The sequence below is a fragment of the Orbicella faveolata genome, unplaced genomic scaffold (assembly GCF_042242905.1).
Source record: "Orbicella faveolata isolate gen_17 unplaced genomic scaffold, um_ofav_v1 contig_13, whole genome shotgun sequence".
NCBI lineage: Eukaryota > Metazoa > Cnidaria > Anthozoa > Scleractinia > Merulinidae > Orbicella > Orbicella faveolata.
In genome coordinates, this window is record NW_028301540.1 from 15,921,006 (window position 1) to 15,933,416 (window position 12,411).

Here is a 12,411-nt window from a genome sequence, read left to right on the forward strand (position 1 = left end):
AATTTCCAATTCCACTTTAGTTGGGGTAACTAGGCTGAAAGCAAACGACGAATCGGGAGAGTTAGATCTGTTCATAAAATCAAAATAATTTCGCTGAACGGTTGGTAACTTATTTGCCAGTTTAGGTCCAACAGAAGCGAAATGGTCATTAAGTACGTTGGCTATTCTATTTTGGTCACAGGTAACAGAATCATTATCAGTAGGGACTTTAATAGAAGTAATAGCGTTTGTGTTCTTCAATTTTCGGGCAAGTACATTGTTTATCCCTTCCCAAGTTTTTTTTCATATTAGTTAGGTTATCATTAAAAAATTTAGAATAATATTGCTGTTTACTTAAACGAGTTAAGGTATAAATTTTGTTCCTATAAATTTTGTAGTTGGTGGTGTAGCCAGACGCATATAACCTTTTTTTAACTTTAATAACGATTCTTATACCTTTGGTGATCCATGGTTTGGAGAGCTGTTTTGCTTTGCGGTTTGAAATTGTTTTCATAGGTGCATGTTTATTTATCAATTTGTTAAACTTGTTGTAAAAGAAAAAGAAAATAAATTGTCCACGTCACACGGTTTTTTATCTAAGAGTGTATTCCAGTTCACATTAGACAGATCGGCGTTAAGACTGTCCCTGGAGAACCTAGAAAAGTCCCGCACTTTAAATTTTTTTCTCTTAATTTTATCCCTCGTAGACTTCAGAATACAGAATTGCGAAAAATGATCACTTATATCAGAGATGATATTTCCACTAGCCACAACTTGATCAGGATTGTTGATAAAGATGTTGTCAATTAGGGTGGCGGAGGTAGAGCGGACAAGCGTTGGTTTGTTAATTGTGGGAACGAGAAAACAACTTTGAAGGGAAGTCAAAAAGTCCTATACGAAGATGATGCACATTTTAAAAGGTCAATATTGAAATCACCCATGACAACAATATATTTCTCAGAGGACGAAAGTTTTTCAATAGTCTCATCAAAATATGATTGAAAGATTTCAGGAGAGTTATGCTGTCTATAAAAGATTCCACAAATAACATTTTTCTTATTCTCAAAGGAAAACTCAGCCCACAATACCTGAAAAGCTTCATTGGAGGTACTTTCTAAAACACGATAATCAAGTGACTCATCAGTGAACATTCCCACACCCCCAGACGCCAGAGGTGTTGGAACATATTCAAATACATAGCCAAGTATATGTGCTGTGCACAATTGTGAATTTGCATTGGTGATTTTTGTTTCAGTAACTCCGATGACATTAAAATGAAAATCTACTTCATACAAAAGTCGAGTTTGCAGATTTTCCAGGTTACGATTCAGGCTAACTACGTTGTTATAAAATATAGAGAAGCTCGAGATAGTTTCATCTTTTGACAACTTCGTTTTCATTTCCTTAAAACTATGGGGGGAGAAATATCGACTAGTTATTCTGTTAGAGGAATAATCAACGGGGTTCAAATTATAATCTAAGGTTGTATTCAAGGAAAACAAATCTAAGTCATATTATTATGAAGAGCAGACGTGAATATCTAAGTTTCTGGAAACTTCTAGAATGTCAAGTCACGCAATTTTTGTGCCAGAATCTTCTATATTCACGCTACGGAACATTTCAGAACATTCTACCGCATGATGTAATTATAATGTAATGCTACATAAATAGAAGCTCCAAGAATGTTCTAGAATATTAGTTAAATGTATATAAAGAGTCAGGTAGGTAATATAGAGTTCCCGTTAGTAGTTCTCGGCAGAGACCGAGTGGAGAAGCTACAGTCCCGTTGTCGTTCTCGGCAGAGACCGAGTGGAGATGCTACAGTCCCGTTGTTGTTCTCGGCAGAGACCGAGTGAAAAAGCTATAGAGTGCTATTGTTATGTTATAGAGTGCTATTGCTATTGAGGAACTTTGTTCAAGGTCAAGTGGACCGTAAAGAGATTTCTTTGGAAACACCGAGATTTGTTGTGAGTTCGTATCAGTGGTGACTAAAGTTTAGCAGTAGGCTTAACTTAGTTTGGTAGTAGATTGTATTGTTTAGAAATCGCTCCTTTGTACCTAAGATTACATTACATATTGTTAAATAAATAAGTTGGGTTCATAGAAGAGTTTCGTAGTATATCTTTCTGTCGGTCAAGCGATACCGTAACACATATAAGCTAGTAAGCTTCTCTAATTCCTTTTTAGTTTTACATGTGGTCGACACTGAACTATTAAATTGGCCATGAATTTCTGCCAAACATCCAGAACAACTATAATACGGTAAAATCTTCAATATAGATCTAATAGATTTCACTGTACTTCTGCTCCTGCCTTTCATAGTAGTACAATCATAAAGCATAACAGTAGTGTAACTTAGCTGCAAGGATCCTCTGATCGAGCTTCAGGGCGTTCACGCAGTCTTAACTTAGTTAAGTCGTCAATCGACCCCAGACGAATCGCCATAGACGTATCCGTTTTGCGTAGGAAGATTGCTGCGCCTTTCGTCCAGCACCACTTGTAGTTGTATGTGTTTTGTGCGCCTTCGCTGAGTGTAACAGCTCTTGTAGTCTCGGTGTAAGGTGGCTGTAAATTGCAATCCGATTAATTTCAGCAAAAGACGGGAGAGTCAGGCCCTCGGTGGTTAGTCGACTGGCGTTACCTCTTGACGCGAGCACTTTATCACGTATCATCCTTCTGGTGAATTTGCAAATAATCGGGTTCGGTCGTCTTCGGTTACCATTACCGGTAGAAGTATCTCGCTGTGGAACCCTGTGAGCAATATCGATCTCTGATAAGGAGATATCGACTCTAAGGCCGGTAAATAGCTTCACACAAAATTCCGATTTTCTTTCTGATATTAGTGGAACGCCCACGATCTTCACGTTATATTGATAACTGTAATAGAGCATCTCGTCGATAGCTTTGTCAGTTCTGTCAGCTTTAACTGTCAATAAATCCAACCTACGAGAGAAATTATCCAGAGCTTTTGACAAGCTGGATTCTGACTTCACAAGAGCATCATAGCTGTCGCTGAGGAATTGGACATCCTGTGTGCTCGGTAAAGCGGTGGCTGCCGCTTCATGGTAATCCTTCTGTTCCGCCATCTTGGATTTGAGAGACTGAAATTCCTTCTTTAGATCATTGAGTTGACTCTTTAAATCATCGTTTTCTTTTCTTAGCACTTTGTCTCCCATTAGTCAACGGAGAAAAAAGGAAATGTCTAACCTAGCCTAACAGTACTAATACACAAGAGAGAGCGCGGAGCGCTAGCTGAAGCGGAGCGCTAGCTGAAGCGTGCCTGCGCTATTAGCCGTCTGTTCAACGCCGTCTGTTCAATTTTTGTCGTGATCCAATTAACATAAATTCAGTTTTTGTCATGTTGAGAGTCAATTTATTGGCAATTAGCCAACGGTTTTAATAAAGATAATGATGATGATGATGATGATGATGATCCTGGTAATAGTTGTTCAAAGGTGGGATCGGGGGGGGGGGGAATAAGGCTATTCGCTGGAGAAATCACTCTTCAATGGATAGCGAAGTGTGTTTTGTAAACACTGGCGTTGTTCATCCTCTCAAAAAAGCGGTGCCTGGTCAAAACCATTACGATCATCGAAAAACTCAATGCCTGCGATATTAAAGTTTATTACAAAATGAACACGATTATTTACCATGCTTTTCTGAAATTATCTCCGATGAAATGTTATCGCTTTCTTGCATTTTTTTTTTTTGGGGGGGGGAGGGGGGACTTAGTAGGTTGTTGCATAGAATTCAACGCGAAACAGTGTCCTGCACATATCTTTTAATTTTCCCTTGTAGACTGATAAAATCGTCAATTCCCTTCCCGCCTGAAATGTTGTAAAATCAGTACAACCCCCGTAGTGAATGTTGACCAATATATAATTGCTCAAAACAGGTCTAAAAATAGGTCACTTTGCTCAAGTTGAGAATTTCATGCAAAATGTAATTTAATGAGGATTGAAGGACAAATTAGTCAGAAATTATCCTTCTGACGGTACGATGGAGAGGCTCGCAGGGTGTCATGACAAGTTAAGGGGTTATTTTGGCATTCGGCGGCAGATATAGGTTATTCTAGGTTAGTCAGTCTTCGTGTCCGTCCTCTTTTTTATAATTAAGCTTTGGGTATGACAGCTTGAATGTGTAATTGTAAAATGTTCTACTTTGTTGATTTTGCACCCTTTCCTCGGGGTATCGTGCTCCTGCATTAGGTGTGGAATACGATTTCTACACATTTTCTTGGCCACATCTAACGGGTGTCTTTTTTGGTGGTGTTTCGTATTTGACGTAGTACAGGTTCTAATTGTGAGAACCGATAGTTTTAATTTGCAAGGATACAGATATGTTGTAAGACGGAATACATCTATGTTGGATGACTGACTGACGCATCCTCAATAAACTATTTACATTCAATGTCTCGTGTTAGTGTAGTCAGAACACAGCATGTGCGCATAGCTACAAAAATCTGGCGGTTAACAGAAAGGATAACAAAAAGAAATAATCTAAGCTTATTGTTTGTCGCCATTGTGAAATGAATGGAGAAAGATGTGGTGGAATTAGCGCACTTTAAAAACATCATTTAAAATGGTAATCGGTAGTTTGATTTTAAATCTACTGTTCGTTTCAGAATTTTTTGACGTTGTTTGGAAATCACTCAAAACTTACATTCAAGAAGCCAGTTACTTCAAAAAAACTAAAGGCTTGTTTTCAAAAGCGACGCAGCCAGAGTCATAATCAGAAGCGCAGAATGATAGGATCTAGTGAAAATCAAACCGACAGAATCGGAACCAGAAAGAGCTAGATAGCGATTCCGCTAAAGACTAACAATGTTTTGAAAACTGCATTCCCGGAATAGCAGTTATAATCCGAAGAATTAACCAATCACAATACTCGAATCCAGGCATTGGTTGGTTGGTTGATTGGTTGGTTCTTGTACTTTTGCTTCAAACTCAGATAATCTAGTGTTCAGAGGATCATAAGCGACGGCGTCGAAGGCAGAATGGGAAGAAAATGGAAACGTTCTGATTCTGCTGACTCCGATTCCATGAAGCTGATGACTCAGAACGCAAACGCTCTCACAACTCCGACTCCGTTGCTTGTATAAAACCAGCCTTTAATGAGTAAAATCATATATATCTAGCTGAAAATCAAGGTATAAAGCTAACGCACTAAAACGCGAAATATTTTTTCCAAGAAAAACTTCATTCATATATTTTACACAAAATTTATTTGGCAGTTGCTGCTTTGAATGAATTTCGCGCAAAAATTTGATGTCATCTTTGGTTTCCCTTTCAGTCGCTTTCCTGTGAATTTACTTTCTCCACGTTTGTTCTGTACAGCTCTATTTCACAAGGCGGGTTGCTTTACGAAATAAGTAGGAAAACGTTTACTTTTTTTCTCCAGCTTCTCCGGGAATCTGTCCGGAATCCTAAATCCTTGAATCCAATTGGCCTTCGGTCTTGAGTACGGCCCGAGGCAGCAGGGCCTTACTCAAGACCTTGGGCACAGTTTTTCCCAATACGGACCTCCCAGCCGACAAATAACGTATATGGATTACATTGTTTGTCAGGCGCTTTCATGCTTATGTAACTTCGCGAACGCTTGCCTCAGCTTATACCTGTGCATCTCTGGACTCTTCGTAAGGTCGTCCTCAAATTGACACCAGCAGGAGACCATACCTCTGTCGCATAGGAGAGCTGTGACCTCACGAGAGATAGATAAATTGTCCGCCTGACTTTAATATTGGTGATAAGTGGGCAAGTTCTCTTTAAGAGACCCAACATTCTATTAGCGTTGAGTACAATGCGCATAACGTGTGATTCACGCGATACATTGCTAGAAATGGTACCTATTTTCTGCCTGAACGCGTTGTAAGTTTACATCGCCAAGGTGATAATCGTGAGTTACAGGTGTTTTCTTTCGCGCGTGGCTGTTAACACTTTGCATTTGGAGGTCTTAAACTTCATATTTGGTTCATGGCTCCAGGTATTCAAACTTGTCAGATCCTGCTGGAGAATATCAGTCCTTCACTGTGAAAATGATACGGTACAGCTTGGTATCGTCAGCATAAAAGGCGGTGCTGGCTTGCTCGTGGATGGCATCAGGAAAAAGTCTGCATGCGAGCCAAGTGGCCCATCAGGCCGGAGCTTATCCCGGTTTCTGTAGCATGAAGCGACTAGGAGTATTTCTACTCCCCCCTGGATGGGATGCTAGTCCATCGCAGGGTTACCCCCGACATTAGGTTCGCCGGTACCCATTTATACACCTGGGTGGAGAGAGGCACTGTGAGAGTAAAGTGTCTTGCCCAAGAACACAACACAATTCCCCGGCCAGGGCTCGAACCCGGACCGCTCGATCCGGAGACGAGCGCACTAACCATGAGGCCACCGCGCCTCCCATGGCATCAGGAAGGTCATTGATAAATATCACAAAGGGGAGTGGGCCGACAAGACTACCCTGGAGTTCACCGAAAGTGACCGGTAGACGCTCAGAGGCTGTGCCGTAAATCACAACTCTTTGAGATCTGTCCTTTAGGTAATCGAAAAATCAATCTATCAGTGCATCTGTAACGCCGTACCATTTCAGCTTTTCAATAAGAATGACGTGATCAATTGTGTCGAAAGCCTTGGCAAAATCAAGGTACAAAATATCCGTCTGTTTGTTTTTGTCAAGTGCCTCCCCAATTTAAAGGGAGTACGGACAAAAGTTACAAAGAACCACGAACGGGAACGCATGAATCCGTGCTGCAAAGATGTAATTGACTGCGAGACCAGGGAAAAAAGCCTGTTACAGACGCAACGCTCCATAACCTTACTCACAGTTGGAAGTAGTGAGATTGGTCTATAATTTTCAATTGGCTCCAGAAGATCATTTTTATGAACTGGAGTAACATCACCTGACTTCCAATCTGACGGAAGCCGCCCAATACGTAATGAATAATTGAATAGGGCAGTTAAGACTTGGCGCGATCTGCTCGCTGCATTTTTTAAGAATGCGCGCAGGAATTCCATCGGGGCAAGTGGCTTTTGACGGATCCAAATTGGACAAGCAATCTCCCACCTCGTTGATGGATAGCATGATCTCGGAAACTTCCATATTCATTATCATGGGATAGGATTGCAAACTACGCGCTTTGTCCTGCTTGGATAAAGTAAACTCAGAGCAGAAAGTAAGCGTTGAAGAGCTCAGCTTTTTCGGCTGCAGTTTTTGCCGCTTTTCGTCAAAGGCTTCAGTATTCGAGCCCGAACGATGGTCTAAGATAGCTCGGTGGTAGTTCCAAAATATTTTGATTATAATATTGATGACTATAACATTTTCCCAATATTTTATAAGGAGATGTTACATTGGTGGTCGGATTTTTGTTCTAAACTCGACCTTGTAAACAATCATCTGGAACAATCATAACATTAGAGTAAACGGTAAACCTATATTTTACAATAATTATAATGGCGCATTGTTCTTTTAAGCGACTGAAAATTTGATTTGAGTAACACAGAGTCCTTTAACCTTGCAAAACATAATGGTTTAAAAGATTCCAGCTTTCTGACCTGGCCTGGTGTTCGTCGCGCTGTACCAAGTCATCTAAGAATTCGAAGCCACGAAGTTAATAAAGATCATGTCAGATCACTGCAATTTAAAATCCTTTGATCCAGCACTTGGCAATTCTAGGGATTTCTACGGTCTGCTTATATCTTGTAAGGTGACAGAGTCCAGAGGCTTCACAAAGTTGAAATCTAAACTTTCTATTGATGATGTGGAAACAAAAAAGGCCTTCTCGTTAATAAGGTCCTGTATCTGTGAAACATATGTGTAGTGCTTTCAGTTTAAAATACTGAATGACATTTATTCACAAATTCCCGCTTAGCTAAGATAGATTTAATACAAAGCGATCTTTGCAGAGTGGGGCAAGGGTAATTTCGTGACGCCGTGATACTCTTCTTTTGTGCTCTGTGAACCGTGATTTGATAAAAAACTGTTTCGTGAATCGTGATTGAAGTGTATTCCGTGAGGCGTGAAATGTAAACGTCCTTGGCTGTGAATCGTGAATAGATAAGAAATAAATCGTGAATTTCTAAAGTTGAGTTCGTAGCTGAATTTCACCGCATTGTGATCAGATTTTTTCCGTGACCTTAGTGAATTTAACGCTTGAGTCAAGCCGACTGAGAGTAGCGACAAACGAAACATGTTGACAGGTTCAAGTAAACCGTTGATTTCCTGATGGATGTGGACTGTATCCTATATCGCATAAAAGGTAAAGTCCTAGAGCAGTTGCAGAAAGTTGGTAGTGTGGCACATCCAGTTGTACCAGACACAAAGTTACAGATACAAAGTTACCAAAACGAAAAGAAGTGGCCTCTACCCACATCCAATTGCGGTGACTTTGGGGGACCACGGGAAGTTGCTAGTGTTGGACTACAAGCCTATGAACAAGACAACAAGACTTCTGCAAGTGCGACTCCATTCTCCGGCGGAGGTAAAGATAATCAAGAAACTTGGGGATGCGAGAAACATTGTGTACCTTAAAGGCATTGCGTACGTTTCGGAGCCAACGGGTATCAATGTCATTTCAATCTGATATCGGGCAATGTAACGCCTCCTGTGGACAAACTAAAGAAAGAACATCTTCAGAATGTTCTAGAAGGGTGGCAAGTATCCACAGAAGGTACGGTGCAGCCGTTACGGGACCGAATGAAAGATATCATTAAGAAGCGTACCAGTGAAGACCAAAAAGCAAAACACGACACCAAAAAAGTCTTTCTTTCTCAAGATGTGTGCACATCCAGTATATGTAGCATGACAGAATCTATCATCGTAAGTGCCAGCGACACCGAGCGACATTTTTACACAATTGAGTAGACGTCTGATGGAGTTGCAATGCATGGACTAGTAAAGGAGTTGTGTTCTTACCCAGCTGAATGTCTCCAAGTGCTATCCATGTGTGTGAATAATGGAACTCTGTTTGTGTCATTCAAAGGCAAGAATGAAGCCGAGAAGCAAGGTGAACTTCTATCAATCGATCTCACATCAAGACAAAGTTCTTTTATCTTACACAATGACACTGTGTTATGGTCTGATTAATGTAGAGGAGTAGCAAGTTATTAGGACGATGTCTTGTTCTGTGATGCGGGAGCTTTCCAGGTCAAGTATCTTCATCGGGATGCCAGTGTGATTGCTGGAAACGGCCAAGAGGGTAACGCAGAGGGAAGAGCAGAAAACTCTTCGTTTGGTCAGCCGATAGGAGTTTGCACTGACAATTGCAATGTCTTGTCACTGACCCTCAGACAGGATGCCTCAAAATTCTGACTACAATTACCGGTACAGTCACCTATCTGAAAACCTTGGCAAATTGTTCCGCGCATTTTCAGTTTATCTGAAACATCAGACAGTTCCACGCCTATCAATAGCTGAAGCTCTGCAAGAAGTCCGTGATCTCAGACGATTGACTCCCAGAAAGCCACAAACGGCCCTGTCCCTGTCCCTATCTCGAACCTGTCGCTTAAGTCCGTACAAATTATCTACAATCAACTTAATCGGCTGGATGATAAATTGAAGTCTACCAACAAAGGCATCCACGTTGATCTTCATGCTTGTCTGACAATCCAAGTGGAAAATCTGCATGCTGTTGGTCATTTCAAGGATCAATGCCCCACATCTCTTAACTACTCCCGCAATCTGGGAAACACTGTTTACGAAAGCATCAAAAGGATGACAAGCTGGACAGCCTATTATTTACTCACCCAACATTCTACTATCCAATTCCAGACAGTTCAATTCCACTGAAAGACATTTCCAAACGTTCGCATCTTGGCAAAACGAGGCACTTAAATTCTACCCAAGAGCAGATCATGAGAGAATGGGCAGTTCAGAATGGCAAATGCGTTCGACAGAGAACTGTGAGGCAAGAAACAACGAAGTTCTAGGCTGGCACTTTGCCTTTGAATATGTATCGTCCAGCAGATTCTGCTTACCCAAAGGGCAAGATCCACCTTGAACCTCCTGCACAGTATCAGCAAGCTTTTCCACCAATCGTCGACGAACAAGAAGAACAAGAGCAAGAAGTCACCTTCGCTCATCCTGAAGTGTCTGAAGCCCCCGAAGTAGCAGAAGATGATGCGCAGTATGACACATACAGTGGGCCTGACGATGCCGTGGAAAGTGACAACAACGGCGATACTCTGACCTTCTTAAGAGCCGTAACAACTCGCAGTGGAAGAGCTGTCCAAGTCTGATATTTCTCTTAACATGTCTCTTAAAGTAAAACCAACAAATTAAGATTTCAAATATCACCTTTCCAACAGCTGTAAATTATTGGTAAAGTTAAAGAATGCACTTTTTTGTACAAATTTTGATTACAGTTTCGTGCACATGTTCGAGAATCGTGAAAAGGGAATTTTTTGTTTCGTGATTCTTGAAATCGAAAATTTAATATCGTGACTTCGTGACAAGACCCCCCCCTTGCCCCCCTCTTTGTACGTTTTGCAATACTGGTGTGGAAACAATTGATCATTTATTCTTTTACTGTGTTTACTCACGTGCATTTTGGGAAGAATTTGAATCTTACTGGTTCGCTATAAGAGACTGCTATAGCCAAAGAACAAAGGAGAATCGAGTTAAAGACTATTTAGTTGGTGTCACAGATACTAAATGTTCTCTGTTTAACTACTTCATCGTTTTAGGTAAGCTACATTTATAGAACTGCCGTAGGAATAATAGTCGTCCTTTTTTCTCTTCCTATCAGGAATTAGTTAAAAGAAAATATGAAACTGAACGTCACATTGCTGCCAAGTACAATAATAGCAAGATGCTAGAGGCTAAGTGGAAACCCGTTCTGTAATGTAATTCACTAGGTACATAGGTGTGTAATCGAAAAAAGAAAAAGAAAAAAAAAAACAAACTGCAAAAGTAGTGTAATAACTGTACTCTAAGGAAGTATTGTATAGTAAGTGGTATAAGTAACTTATCGTTAGTGGTATTGTAAGTAGTGTCTGTCTTGTGTCTGTTAGTAGTGTCCTCTGTGATGCAATAAAAAAAATTCCAAAATATTTTAGGGTTTCCTTTAAATAGCCTTCAATTTTAACGAGATAATCGCGATGTTTATGTCGGACAGGTTTCTTGATTCCATTGCTTATTGAAAGTGTCCCTTCACTGGGACACATTCAGCAACTGTTGCTAGGAAAAATCTTTCCACTGAGACCAATACATGTCAAAATCGTCGGAGACGGAGTGTTACACATCAGGGGGTAATAGCTATAGTCGACTCCGCAGAACGTCAAAATCTGCCCTTTTGTAGTCGTACGTTTTACGTTGCTCACGCTTTGATCGCTCGAATTTCATTCAAATAAAAAAGTCCACCAAATAATGATCAGATGGGAAATCATTTTGCGGGGTAGCACATGTAGTAGTGGAAACATGGTCTATAACTTCGGAGAAGTTACATAAAAGAAGATCAAGTTTGTTTTCGGCAATATGCGTTGGACCTTTGATAAACTGACGGAGAAAATTATCATCCATAAGGACAGAGAAAGCTTCCTCTTCTACTGGTCCACCTATGGTAATTGAGGTAGACTCGTCCAGCAAACATTTGGTTAATGGATGATTGAAATCTCCAACTAAGACCATACAGGCCGTTTCGGGATTTTGTTGAAGAGAGTGGTTCAGAAGATTTAGGCCATCAGGACCAGGATCTGGATGATAAAATGTGTAGAGGATAACTGGATTACAGCTATCTCTAAACAGTTCAAGAGCTACTAATTCGACTTGATCTCTTTCGAGGTGAAAACGGCGGTTAGACTGGATGTCATGTTTAACAGCATTCAGCACTCCGCCTCCAGGCCTTTCTGATCTGTCCTTAAGATAGATGTTATACCCAGTAGTAATTCAGATGATAGCACTGTTTCTGGTCCAGAGGAATCCGGCCGCATTGTGGTTCATGAAAACATGCACTTTTCCAATGGAAATTACGAAACAAGGAGCTCAAAGCTTGCGGGTAAAAACGCAAAATGCTGAGTTGTATTCGGGAAGGAGCTACAGCTACAATTAACGGCTTGCAGCCGCTTGCAGCAAGATTGTCCGAACTAGCGTGAAAGTTGCAAAGACTAGACTGCCCCCACTGGTTCCAACCCGAGTAAAAGAGAGAATATCAGATTAAGCTTTCAACTGATCGCTCGTCGGGTGAGCGTTGATACGAAATTGTTGAGGTCCACTTCACTGATATGACCGGAGAGTAAGTAAGCAAACGAGCGTCACTACACTGCATGTAAGTGTACTTGTCTGTACATTTTTACAAAAATACAGCTTCTTGTCATAAACAGAGACAGCTCAATTGGTGCTTTCTGTCGTTGTTTTACTTCATAAGTTTTTAAAGTTATGAAGTATTTATGCAGAAATTAAAATTTCTGCCTTCGTAACGAATTATAATGTCTTTTATCGAAGCAT

At 40.6% G+C, this 12,411-nt stretch overlaps 3 pseudogenes; 1 reads left to right on the forward strand and 2 right to left on the reverse strand.

Annotated features, from left to right (window-relative positions):
• Window positions 1-2,053: 2,053 nt before the first annotated feature.
• Window positions 2,054-3,257, reverse strand: LOC149115299 (uncharacterized; annotated as a pseudogene).
• A 4,936-nt stretch (window positions 3,258-8,193) lies between these two features.
• Window positions 8,194-10,344, forward strand: LOC149115300 (uncharacterized; annotated as a pseudogene).
• An 86-nt stretch (window positions 10,345-10,430) lies between these two features.
• LOC110055300 (uncharacterized) lies at window positions 10,431-11,897 on the reverse strand (annotated as a pseudogene).
• Between the last annotated feature and the right edge of the window lie 514 nt (window positions 11,898-12,411).